General features: G+C 44.2%; 1 protein-coding gene across 2 annotated transcripts in view; it reads left to right on the top strand.

The window, feature by feature from the left end:
• Positions 1-13,304, top strand: part of POMGNT2 (protein O-linked mannose N-acetylglucosaminyltransferase 2 (beta 1,4-)) — a 49,001-nt gene that overhangs the window by 21,961 nt on the left and 13,736 nt on the right. The window lies entirely within an intron of this gene.

Here is a 13,304-nt window from a genome sequence, read left to right as displayed (position 1 = left end):
GGATGCGAATGACTAGTCGACTATCTGATAAGCAAATGCTTATCGGATAATTGACAGGCTAGTCGACTAGTCACTCTCCTCCTCCCTCCCCCCCACTTTCCTGCCTCTATCAGAAAGAGGCAGGAAAGGGGGAGTTGAGGAGGGGATACTTCAAAGCAGCAGCGCCACTTGGAGGCTGCAGCCAGACCTCAGGCTCCATGCAGTGCTGCCACTTTGAAACACTGCTAGGAGCCTGACATCAGGCTCCCAATGGCATTTCAAAGCAGCAGCGCCGCACAGAGCCCAGGCTCAGCTGAGGGAGTCCCCGGCTGACCCTGGGCTCTACGCAGCGGTTTCGCCTTTGAAGTGTAGCAACAGCCTTAAAGCTGTTGCTACACTTCAACGGTGGAGGCGCCCTGTCGACTAATGGAATAGCTGATGCATTTTGCAATCCGTCGATATTGAACATCCTTACTGCATTTCCTAAAGGTGCCAGTCTCAGGATTCCAATCTCAGTTGCATTATAACGGCGAGCCTTTTTACAGAACACTCACAGATGAGGAAAATGGTTGTTTGCCACTCTGTCTGCATGTTGCCGGTTTCTCCTCTTCTGCCAGATTTTTGTTTTGACATTTATTGTTAAACCCACCCCTGCAGTGCCTACAAGTAGTAGAAGTTCAAATTCTGTGCAGAGTGTAAACTGAGCAGGAATGAGATGGCTTAGTCTGGGCACTAATCTACGATGGCTACAGGATGAATCACTCTAGTCTAGCATCCTCAGGACCTGACCAGTGCTGGACCATGAGAGGTCAATGTTTTCTAGCAGCATTACCAACACTTCCTCTGCTTGTTGGGCTCTTAGAAGACATTTAGGGGTGAATTAGAGCTAAATAACAGCACAAAACACTGAGAGTCAGGACTAGAGATGTTAAATATCGATTAATTGGATAGTTGAGTAACCTCGTGAATCCTTATTGGTTAGTTGACAACTCTATAGTCTCCAGGGGTGAGGCTAGCAGCCAGTGCACTCTGGCCCAACTCCTGAGGAGTCCACTGCCACTCTGCACAGGGTGCCAGGCAGGAGCTGGTCTGCAAGGAGAGCCAGTTTAAAAACCAGCTCCCCTCGCAGACCATCTGCCTGTTGCTTCATTTGCATATTTGCATTATGGCGCTATTTCGAAATAACTCTATTTTGAAAAAAGAAACGCTGTCTAGACACGGTTACTTTGAAAGAAAATCCTTCTTCCGAAATAACTGGTAAACCTCATTGTAGGAGGAATAAGGGTTATTTCAGAAGAAGGGTTTTCTTTCAAAATAACCGCGTCTAGACAGCGTTTCTTTTTTTCGAAATAGTGCTATTTCGAAATAGCGCCATAACGTGAATATGCAAATGAAGCATGGGAAATTCAAACCTGCGCTTCATTTGCAATTTCACTCAGCTGCATTTGCATCCCTCTTTCGAAAGAGGGTGCAAGTATAGACATATCTTCAGCCACACTCATGATAAGTAGACATCCAGCTAACTAAAATCACGCTGGACCATGGATGTTGCTGGACCAGAGAGTGTGGGGTTAGAGAGGTTCAACCTGTAGTTTAGATTTCTCCAGTGGTCACCCAATGTTTTCTATGCCAAGTAAGAGAGTTTCAGACCCAAGTCTCTTTTTGAAGCTGGGTTTGTGTCATAGTATTGCCAAAGCAGAGAGAGATTCACTTGTTTGAGCTAAATTAGATTCAGACCAGAATTCTTGCTGTTGTGATCAGCAGAATTTTCTCCTGTATATGTTCACAGTGGGAGGGAAGGAGATGAGGGAGAACAGAGAACCAAAACCTAAAGAAAATAAAAGCTGCAGTAGGATCAATTTTCTTCATAATTTCCTTTTGTGCTCTGCTGAGACATTGGAAAGGTACAGCTGGGAAAAAGATCTGACCCTATATCATATGCCTTCAACATGACTCCACGTGACTACCCTTCATTACAGATAGACACCAGCTGTCTTCGGTTAGGCAGTTATTTATTCAGCTTTAATACTGTTGTATGACCATCTCTGCGTTAAGGAAAAATAGACTTTTTATTTTATTTTATTTTAAGCCATGTACAGTAATCTTCCAATAATCTGGCACCTTTAGGACCCAGGGGGTGCCGGATTATCAGATATGCCAGACTCTCGGAAGGGGGAGCTATGAGGGGTCTGGGGTGGGTGGGATAGTGGAGTGGCGCTGCAGGACCCACCCAGCAGCACCCCAGCTACTTTGCCCCAGACTTCACCAAGTCAGCCACTGCTGAAACTGACCAGCGGCTGACTCAGGGAAGCCCGGGGCAGAGCAGCTCCAATTGTCCGGCTGCCTGGAGCACTTCCAGGTTCCTGGTGGTGCTGGACAATCAGGAGTGCTGGACCACTGGATGCCAGACAACTGGAGTTTTACTGTATAAGGAACCTGATGATGCTGGTCACTTTTTGACTGTTCATTTATTCTAGTCCCTTCTCCTTGCACCTCACTGGTTTGTTCTTTGCTTCTTGGGCTGTTATTTATATTCATGCAGAAAACTGAGTTAATAGGATATAAAGGTTGCAAAAGTTCTCTCCATCCTCTACCTGCTATGGCATACCCATAAGGCTAGATGGTTCCTTGGTTCTCAAGCATATTAATAGCCCTCCAAGTAAGAATATAATTTTGTGTCATGCCTACAACTAAATCTGAAGAGCTAGTTGCAGAGAAGACCTTTGCTTGGTGACTAGGAAGGGGAGGAGGGACCAGCCAGTTTCAGCAGTGGTACTGAAGCCCAGCAGCAAATAAGGGGTGGGGGATCTATGACCTCACATGCCCCCCACCCTGCAGTACCTCCAGCGAGTATGCAAAGGACAAAGGATTACATGGACACAATCAGATGTTCAAAACACACAGAAACCTGTGGGGGAACATTTTAACCTGCCTGGGCACTCATTAATGGATTTAATTCTTCTACAAAGGAACTTCACAAGCCAACTGCAGAGAGTGCAAAATTGACCTTCATATACAAATTTAACAGTTTCCCTTGACCTGAAAAAAGACTTGAACTGGATAAAACCAGCTTTCCTTACAATCAACACACCATTGACATCAAAAGCTAAGTATGGGACACTTCCAGCCCACTCAGTTAGCGTCATTAGCGCTGGCACTAAAATTAACAGGTACTTTTTTCCCCCTTCCTTTCCCTTCTTATTCTGAGGGCCCGCCCCCTTTCTTTTTTCTCCATTCTAACTCCTCTCCTCTGAAGAAGTGAATTTTGCCCACGAAAGCTCATGATACTATATATTTGTTAATCTCTAAGGTGCCACAAGACTACTTGTTATATTTTATTTCTTTAGACTTATAAAAGGCATCAGTTAATCATCTCGTGCTGCACAGAATGCAAGAGCCATCTTTTCCTTTCTTAATTACAAAAAGGCTAAGTTGGGCCCCTATGTGGGAAAGCCCTTGAGCTCCTACAAACCTTTGGGCATGTACCTGAGTATCAGTGGCATCAATGGAACTCAAGCACACATTTAATACCCATGCATGTGCTTAACTGTAAGTGCTTTTCCACGAGGAGTAACAGTTAATTCGAACTAAGGACTTAGTTCAAATTAACGTTTCACTGCCCCGTGTAGCCGCGAGGCAGTGAGTTCGGGCTAGAGAAATCTCACAATGGCGACCGGATGGGAACATGCAAATAAAGCCCCAGATATTTAAATCCCGGGCTTCATTTGCAACTCCGGTCGCCTCATTTGCCTACCTAGCTCGAATTAATGAGCTAGTGTAGACATACCCTTAGATAATACAGGATATCCTATATCACTTTGTAAAAGACATTTGTTTTAGTCTGTGCCTGACCTCCAACTTGTGGGGTTTATTCTTTGTATACACTTCCCCTGTTAATGTAGGGCCAGATTGCACCTCTCTCGGTGAGCACATGGAGAAGTCCACTTGTGGCTGTCAGTTCCCATGTATGAAAGAGAGTGGTTACCACCACAGACCATTCCTCCCTCCCTCCAGGACTCTTCAGACGCCATATTGTGATGCTAAGAGACCATCAGGGAAAGGGTAAAGTTTAGTTGAGCCAGGGAAGGCTGGAGCTGGCTAGTAAGATGCACATTGTTCCTTCCCTGACCCCGTTGAAGGAGTTCAACTTGTGACTATGCCCCATGGATGCCCAGGGAAAAGTTCCCTGCGAGCTTGGCTCCATTGGACAAGAGGAGTTCAGAGAGGCACTGGCAACCCAGCGCTGCTCTGGAAATGTAGGGTCTGAGCACAGATGAACTTGGCCTTCTGTGAATTCCTGGGATCTGCCAAGTTTGGGCATAGATTTTCCAGAGGGAACAACTCCATTCCCCTCCTGGAATCTCCAGAAGAACTTCATGGATTTTCCCTTGTAAAAGGTCCCACAGATTTTACTGCATGCTGGGACCACCTGGGCCAAAAACTTGTTTTTAAACTTTTTTTTTCCTGTGAGATCACAAGCAATCTGTTCCTCTGCATAAAGAATGTCCTTTTGTTACAAATTTGATGTGTTTATTTTAACTTCACCCAGTGTAGAAATTCTTTGTGGGCGACAGGAACCAACCCTGTTGCATCCCATTCCAGGTGGAATGTTCTGATTGTTTTGGAAGGCTTTAATAATGGGTCAGCAATCTGATACATGAAGGTGTTGTATTAAACAAAATACATCCTAGGGCTGGTTTGCCCTTGCATTTAGTAACAAGGCTGTTTTCGTCGGACTACCCTGGACAATGGAAAATCAACTCTGGAGAGGTTAGAGGTACGCTGGGATATTCAATTTGTACGGATGTTCTGACATGGTCTTTAAACTGCTTAAAGTATTGTTTGCCTATTGCTTTATGAGTTCCTTTTGTGCTCTGATCCATAGACTCAAATTACAAATTGAATAAATGAGAAACCATTAAAAATGGTTTCGCTTATTGCTCTGCCTAGGTCTGACCACATTCCTCGCAGTTTTCTGGCTGTCAAGGGTGTGAAGGGGTTCTTGTTGGCTACGGAACTGTAACTTCTTGCATATGACACTTAATGCATTCAGAATGGTGTTGTACAAGTAATATTGTGTATTCATCACACTTCTCAGCATTGTGTGGAGTTGACATTGAAGCTGAGAAATATGATTCATGTTGCTTTCTTCTTTTCCCCTGTCAATGGCAGCAGGAGCCCTCTGAGCAACATCTGAAACAGAAAATGCCTGGCCTGCAGCCATGTGTTTTTTGTTGCTCTGCTGGGCCCTCTGATGCTTCTGTAATCAGATGAGAGCCAAGGTAGGAATTATTCTTTTCCACATGGAACATCAGACCACAGCCGTTATGTGCAGAGCAGATTATTTTTTAAGGAATTGTCTGAAACATTGCCTACAGCCAATTTGGTCCTTTGAGCCAGACCTCAAGTTAATTATTTTTAAGTGTGCAGATATTTTGTGGTAAAATGTTTTGGGCTCAAAATCTCTGCAGCTTTCCACCTTACACAGTCATTTATACCTGTGCAAAATGAGCATAATGCCACCAAACCAGAATGGCGGTAGCTTACATTAAGGATGTAAAGGGTTAACTAGATAGCCAGTTACCAGGTAAGCATTTGCCTTGCCACCATGTTTATGGAGGCAACCGGTTAACTGTGGTCTGGTCGGAGCGATGCTCTGCCCAGGGTGTGGCACAGTGGGCCCAGCTGGGCCAAACCGTGGGATCCTGGTTAACTGGTTAACTTTTTAAACAAGATTTTATATCCCTAGTTGACACTCACAAGTGTCACAATGCTGCACAAGTGTCAACGGCCACACAAGGGGCAATACAGTTAAACTCAGATTGTTTTTTTTCTACTAATACCATATGGATGGCAGTTCAGGGTGACTGAATCTCTATTAGAGATTGGCTAGTAGAGAGAGCAGTTATTAATATACGGCCAGGAGCCCTTCCCCATTCATCTGAAACACATCCCTGATTAGGGTTGCCAGATGGTTTAACCAAAAATACCAAACACCCGCCTCCCCTCTCCTTCCCCCCCCCCCCCCGCCCCCTCCAAAAAAAAACACTGTGGGGAAAAAATTCTGTTGAGCAAAAAAAAAAAAAATGGCCCCTTTAAGAAACACTTTTGAGGCTTTTTGGCCCTAACAGGCTGCCTGCCATCTTGCCTCCCTTCACCGGGCTGGACAGCTCGTCTGCGGAACCTGGTAAACACCTGGGATTTTCGCCTCCTGGCCAGGAAAAAAATAAAAAAATACCAGACATTTTAGGTGTCCAGTATTTTTTGCTAGACAGGAGGCGAAAATACCAGACACCTGGCAACCCTATCCCTGATTCAGTCACTTTGCTTTTACATGGCCTGAAATGACCATGTCTTATGATGCTGTGTAAATCACCTGCAAGTATTTCTTGTGGAACAGCTTAACAGAAGTATACTCCTGGTTTTGATTTTGGGAATACTGGTTTCCATGCATTGCTGCTACCACCGCTTCTGTCCCCTGAAAGGTATTTCAACACTTTTTAAAATGTTTGAAGCACTAGGACACTATGTTATGGGTTTGAAGTTTTTAGGGGGAGTGGAAAAGTGCATAGCCTCTAAACATAATGGGAAAGAGAAACTTAGTGACAAGCCAGGTACTAAAGCCAAACCAGCTGTAATCTTGCTGGGAAACAGAGGCCTGGTATGATTTGTATTAAGAGAAGTCTCCACTTATAAGAGAACGCATAAGGCAGTGGAGACAGTAGAATGCCCTCCATTCTGCCTAAAATACTCTCACATAGGAGAGAGTATTGCTTGAATTGCCTCATTTTTGTGATTGTTTGCTAGATTTCATCTTTGCACTTGCTGTGAGATCCTGTCCATATAGTGTCATTAGTGTATATATTCATTTTAATTTCCTGAACATGGCTCTTGATACCTTTTCCAGAGTCCTTCCCAGCTAGTGCAGGCTTTTTCTGTACTGCTTCCTTGGTGATTCTGTAGGGATCTCATTTTTTCCTCCCTTCCAGTTGCAGCGAATTTAGGGGAGGGAGAGGAGACTCTCTTTCTCTCAGCATCTTCCAGGTTGTAACAAGCAATTAATCCTCTCTGTCATTTCAGTTTTTGGCAATCTCAGTTGGTCCATGGGGCCAAATTCAGTCTTGGTATATGCAGTGACGTTGTGAGAGTTACTTGGGCATATTCCTTTTGAATGTTGCTTGGTGGGTAGGCCACTGGACTTGGATTCAGGAAATGTAGATTCTGGTCCTGGCTTAGTGTAGCTTGGGTAGGTTTATTTCACTTCTCTCTGCTTCAATTTCCCCATCTGCAGAATGGGAGCATTTTCCTTTTGTGGTCACGCAAATGAAGGCCTAACATTGGAGCTGACAGCCGAGAATTGATCAAGTGAACCTTTTTCTAATCCCAGAGGGGTAGCTGTGTTAGTCTGGATCTGCAAAAGCGACAAAGAGTCCTATAGAACCTTATAGACTAACAGATGTATTGGAGCATAAGCTTTCATGGGCAAAGACCCACTTCGTCAGATGCAGCAGAACAGGCTGCAACTGACGAAGTGGGTCTTTTCCCACGAAAGCTTATGCTCCAATACATCTGTTAGTCCTGTAGCACCTTACAGACTCCTTGTCACTTTTTCTAATCCCATGCATTTTAGTTACATCCGCTTCCTTTACCGACATGCCAGTTTTTCTTACCATTACAGTGCATGGCCCATGCAGCTATGGAAGAGTGAGCTGGATCCTGCCTGGTGTATCAGCCAAATATGTTAAATACATGCCACAGAATTGTTGTTCCTGGTGATGAAATGTGGATCAGAACAAACACAACCTGACTTTCTGATCCCAGGTTCAGTGAGAAACATGGATGCAAAAAAAATCTCTCAACTTGTAAAATGAGCACACATGATTTGGAAGCTACTGAGAGAATAAATGTGAAAGCCCTCTGTGTCGCTCTTTTCACCCTGACCCCAATCTTACAATACATTGTAGGTGGGTAGACGGCTGCCTCTGTATGGAGCCTCACTAAAATCCCTGGGACTCTTCATGGGTACAGCATGCAACTAGTAGTAGGATAGGACCAGAGTCTGTGTCCCACTTCAGTACAAATAGCACAACTCTGAGCAGAGCAGGGAGAGAGAGAGATTTAACATGTGAAAAATGCAGATAACGAGTATACGTCTTCTTAGCCCACGTGTTACGTAGCATTGGAATAAAACAAAGCATATGCACATTTACACGGTGGTGCCTGTATGTAGGTGACTGTGTGTGTGTGTGTTTGTATGGATAAACATATCAATGTAAAATAAATAAGTGCACACAATTTTACCCAGTGTATTCCCTAACCATTTGCTCATTCAGGGGCCTTTTGGAGAAGGCGATCAAAGCAAAATTTTTCATTTGAACTTTGTGGGACAGAATCATTCCACTATCAAAATACTTTCCCTTTTGGAAGTTGTTAGTTTGTGGTTAAAAATTGGATAATATTGAAGTCAATGGGATTTTTACTGTTAACTTCTATGAAATTAGGTTTTCATTCTGTATGTCTGGAGACCTGGTTTCAGTACACAGAGTACCATTGTTGCCCTCTCTGAAACCTGACCTTTGTCAATAAGACAATGAAATTTCTAGAGTGAAGATGGGTAAGGTACTATCTTTTATTGGATCTACTTCTGTTGGTGAGAGACAAGCTTTGGAGCTTTACACCAAGTTCTTAGGCCAATAAAAGATATTACTTCACTCACCTTGTTTCTAGTATCCAGGGATTGATAAAGCTATGACAACACTAGGGATGTTAGCGTGTAGCCATTTACACAATTAACTAGTAAGCCTGGGTTTATCAGTTAATCCTAATGATTACACCCACACTCCCATCCTTGCTGTCTCTGTATCAGAGGCAGTGGGGAAGAGGGGAAGGCAGGAGCCGGTGCTTGTGGAAAGCCAGCTTAAAAACACCCACGAGCACTGGCTCTCACCTGCACCCTGTATGTAAGTGTGTAACTGCTGGAAATTTCCAGTAGTTACACGTTTAAACAAACACATTTGTTAACATCCCTAGACAACACAATGAAATACAATACAGTGAAGCTTCTAGTTGTTTCAGACTTATTTTTTTGTATGCTCCCCTTTTTAAACTCAGAAATGCTTTTCATTTTAAAATACTGCAGGAAGAACAGCATCTTATGGAGTGTGCTTCTAGGTCTATAAATAATAAATGTTGTAATTGCCGGAGAACCTGCGTCACTCCCAATATAAATGTACAAGGCAAAGATTCCATAAACAACACTCTTTCCTTCTTCCTTGCCATCTCTTGACCTAGAGAGGTTTGAATAGCCTTCTCTGCCCGTCTGCCGGTTTATTTGAGCGGTAGTGCTTCTGGGAGGATTCCAAAATGTTAATTGTTTTCTTTTACGTGGTGCTGTGTTTAGAGGTTGAAATTTGACAGTATGAATTAAATATTTATTGATCTCTTAACGAGGTTTGACTAGCTTTCTCCTGGCTCTAGGTTGGTGTGCAGCGGGCAGTTTATTTGTCTGCAGTCTAGGGCTGCAACCGTCTGTTTTATATCACACTTGTAACAAAGACAAATAGTTACTATTACAGGGGATTTACAATCAAATTATATTTAATTCAGTTACTAAGGCCCTGATCTGGGGGCGGGGGTTAGGGCTCGGACTCTGTGTCCATGCGGAGCCCCATTCAGTGGGACTCTACCGATATGTTTACATAACTGCTCGGAGGTGGGATTCCTAAGTGTATGTAGACAGCCTCACACTAGCTCAGCTCAAGGTAGAGCTCTAAAGGGAGCAGAGTAGATAACACAGCACAGGTAGCTGTTCGGGGTAGCTCCCCATGTCCAAGCTGGAGTTGCCAGTTCAGGTTGGACATCTTCCTGGAGGTTTCCTCCCATGACACAACCTTTCATTAAAGAGTCAGCTTTAATTCTGGGAGACTCCAGGATAATCCTGGAGGGTTGGCAACCCTAGTCAAATGTGCCCAACCCTCTTGTGCCAAACTCTGGTGGCTAATCTGAGCTGCTGCCCAAGCTGCAGCATCTGCACTGCTGATCTTAGCACACGAGCTTGAGCTGAGCTCACGGGAGTCTGTTTTACCTTTGCTGGGAATCACCCCTCCCCACTGCAGTACAGACACACCCTCCAGCACAGCGATCTGTCCACATGTAGCTCATGGCAGGATGAAGGCCAGACTGTGTTACTGTTTCTTGCTCCTACCCAGTGAAATCCTTTAGCATGTGCTTCATTTTAAGCTTATGAGCTGACTTCAGTGGGACTGTGCTGAAAGCTAAGCTTGCACTAAAGTGTTTCACCAGGTCAGGGTTCTTACTGTAAGCCTTTAACCTTGGGGTTACATCTTAAAGCAGGGGTGGGAAATAATTGGCAGCTGTGGGGAAGGCATGAGCCCTTTAAGTAGAAGCAGTTGAAAGGGCTCGTGTGTCCTGACTCCCAGGCAACACGTTAGAAGAGGGGGCCAGGAACTGCTGTGCGGGCCGGATAAAAGAGCTAGGTGGGCCAGAGTCTGACAGGCTCTTGCCACCCCTGTCTTAATGGAGCCTGCCGTCTGACAAATGCCAACATTCCATGACACGATGATGTCGTTTTTTCCTGCATTGGGAGGACACTGAAAAATCTAGATACTTAAATATCATTTCAGTATCTTTCAGAGGCACAACAATCAGGATGATCCTGCTATGAGTCCGTATTCTTGCTATGCAAGCACTTTATAGTTATAGTAAATGATTTATATTATAGCATGCCAAGTGAACAAAACTTCTTTTGGCGTAAGTCATACTTCTTTAAATCCCTAGAAACACCCTGTAGGCTCGCAGGACCATCCCTCTGCATCTGTGGGAGGGGGCACACTTCTCGTAAGTTAGAGTCTGTAAGAGCCTTCTCTAGTCTGGAAAAGAAGGGGGGGGAATTAGCAATTCACGCAGTATCTACCTGTGACATGCTGATTTAGTGTCAGGCTCGCCCTCTACCAAGTTACTGCCTGATTCTCCTGGGTTGCTTCCTTCTCTCTCCCTTGGGTGTACCTTGATCCAAGGGTTGTCCTCAACCTGCTCAGGGTATATAGCCAGGGGCAGCAGTAGCAGCTCCTCTGTGTAGAGGGTGTCAAGGCTCCATGGAAGTTCCTGTGAGTCTATGGTGCAACAGCGGTTCTCCTAAGCACTTGTCTCCAATAGCGGAGAAAAAGCATCTATCACCTCTGGTAGCTTTTTCCTAACTGAGCAGCTGGGCTGGCCTTTTATAGCTCTGCTTCTGGCGTGCAGGGCATGGCCTTCTTAGCTCCTCCCACCAGGTGACTTGCAGCAGTTCCTCTGTGTTTGAGCGGGGGTGGAGGTGGAGGGGGCCATGCCTTCCCATTACACACCTCCATTGATGCAAAGGGATGCTTGTATTGGTAATTAATTGACTTTGGAAAAACAAACTGGTCTTTATCATAAAAAGAAAACATTAGACAAGATGAAGGGCCTGGTGGTGCAGTCCTGGGAAATAGAGTTGCCAGGTGTCGGGTATTGACCGACACCTGGCAACTGACAGTATTTTCGCCTCCTGTCTGGTAAAAAATTCAGAAAATGCTGGACACCTGAAATGTCCGGTATTTTCTGGTTTTTTTCCTGGCCAGGACGTGAAAATACCAGACACCTGGCAACCCTATGACACACTCAACAACTGGGCCTGGCCCTAGCCTCCGGCCCCCCTGCTTACCTCGTTCCGTAGAGAAGCTCTTTTGTGGCTCGACCAAAAGGAAAAGATGGCCACCGACAAAAAACCTCAAGACCCGAGCAAGGGGAAGCAATGCCTTCCCTGGGTTTTAGTGCTCAACCGCTCTTTATCCCTATTCTGACTCTGTACTCAATTAAAGGGGCCATACTGTTTTAATGCTGTTTTTTATTTATGTATTTATTTGCTTAAGAACTCTTGGGGTCCTTTTTGGTCTCCCCCCTCCCTTTTTTCCCCACCCTCAACAGAATTTTTTCCTGGTGTTTTTTTTTTGGGGGGGGGGGAGGGGAGGGGCAACCCTATTGGGAAACCAAAACTCCCATTGAAAAAATGTGAGGGATTGATCTGAAGTCAGTGAAAAGACTCTGACTGACTTTAGTGGGGTTTGGATTAGGCCTTGAAAGTTTTGTGTGTGCAAGGAATGTAGAATTGAGAGCCACATTGACTCCAGTAGAGGCAGGCCTGATTTTATTTATTTAATCTGTTTTGATATGCAGTGCCAAGGTTTAGTGAGGTGAGTTAGACAGAAGAGTGACTCTCTACACAGTCTCACTTTGTTGTGTTTGCAGGATTTTTGTTGCTTGTGCTGTGTGGGAGTGCTAAGGCAGAAAAGTAGCTATAGAACAGCACAAACAAAACCATATGTTTTTATCTTGTGTGCCTCTAATGGAAATAATATTCCTTTCTTGTCATTGTGTCATCAGACTTACTTTGAAAGTCTTGCTTTGTTGAGATCCTTTGTCAGTTTTACAGAATATTTAGGCTAGTTGGTTTGGTGCAGTTTTTCCCTTGCATATTTGGGTTTTGCCTTTTTTTAATATTACAAAAATTCACTCTCAACCCTGCCAGATTAGAAACAAACTCCAGTCTGAAACCTATAAACACGTTCACATGATGTAACTTTACAAATACAAATTGTCCCTTTAAGTTCAATTGGACCACGTTACTACATAAGGCCTATACTCAGGATCAAGATCCAAATACTGCATGTTGGGCTCCTGGGGACAACTGTGCTAAAATTGTCCAAGTAGTTAATCGGTCTAGTTGATACAAGTACAGTGTCTGAAATTAGTGTGATGATCCAGTGTATATGTAGCATGAATCCATTTAGCCTTCTCCCTAATGATTATTAGAATGAGTTTAAAAAAAATAACTCTAGCTTGGCTGCTCTGGGCTGCTTTTTCTGCATACTGGAAAAAGGGACTCCAGGTAGCCTACAGCTACCATTCATGGCTGAGAGGTTTTACTAATAAAATGCCCTATATCTTAATTATTCACATTTTGAGCATGTGGATGGGCTTTGTACTTTCTCCTTTGAGCAGCTAGGATAATTCTTGCCAGGAGCAAGAGAACCCCTACATCTTATCTATGGGCAACCATTTTTATCGCGTGCATGTGTGTGTCACAGTAAGATTGGGGTTTGCTGTCGGAAGTAATCTGAATAATACCAGTGGCTGCTGTGGGATGTTTCCAAGTCATAAGCATTTTGTTCAGTGGTGTTCGCGGAATTGAGCTCTTCGTCCTGGATCTGAATTTGGGGTCAGGAACTTGACAAACCAAAACTGGGAACAAATATTCTATACTAGTCTGCTGGATCTCATTCGTTGTG

This window comes from Pelodiscus sinensis, chromosome 2 (assembly GCF_049634645.1).
Source record: "Pelodiscus sinensis isolate JC-2024 chromosome 2, ASM4963464v1, whole genome shotgun sequence".
NCBI lineage: Eukaryota > Metazoa > Chordata > Testudines > Trionychidae > Pelodiscus > Pelodiscus sinensis.
The sequence above is the reverse complement of the archived record's forward strand: the minus strand, read 5'-3'. Positions and strand labels throughout refer to the sequence as shown.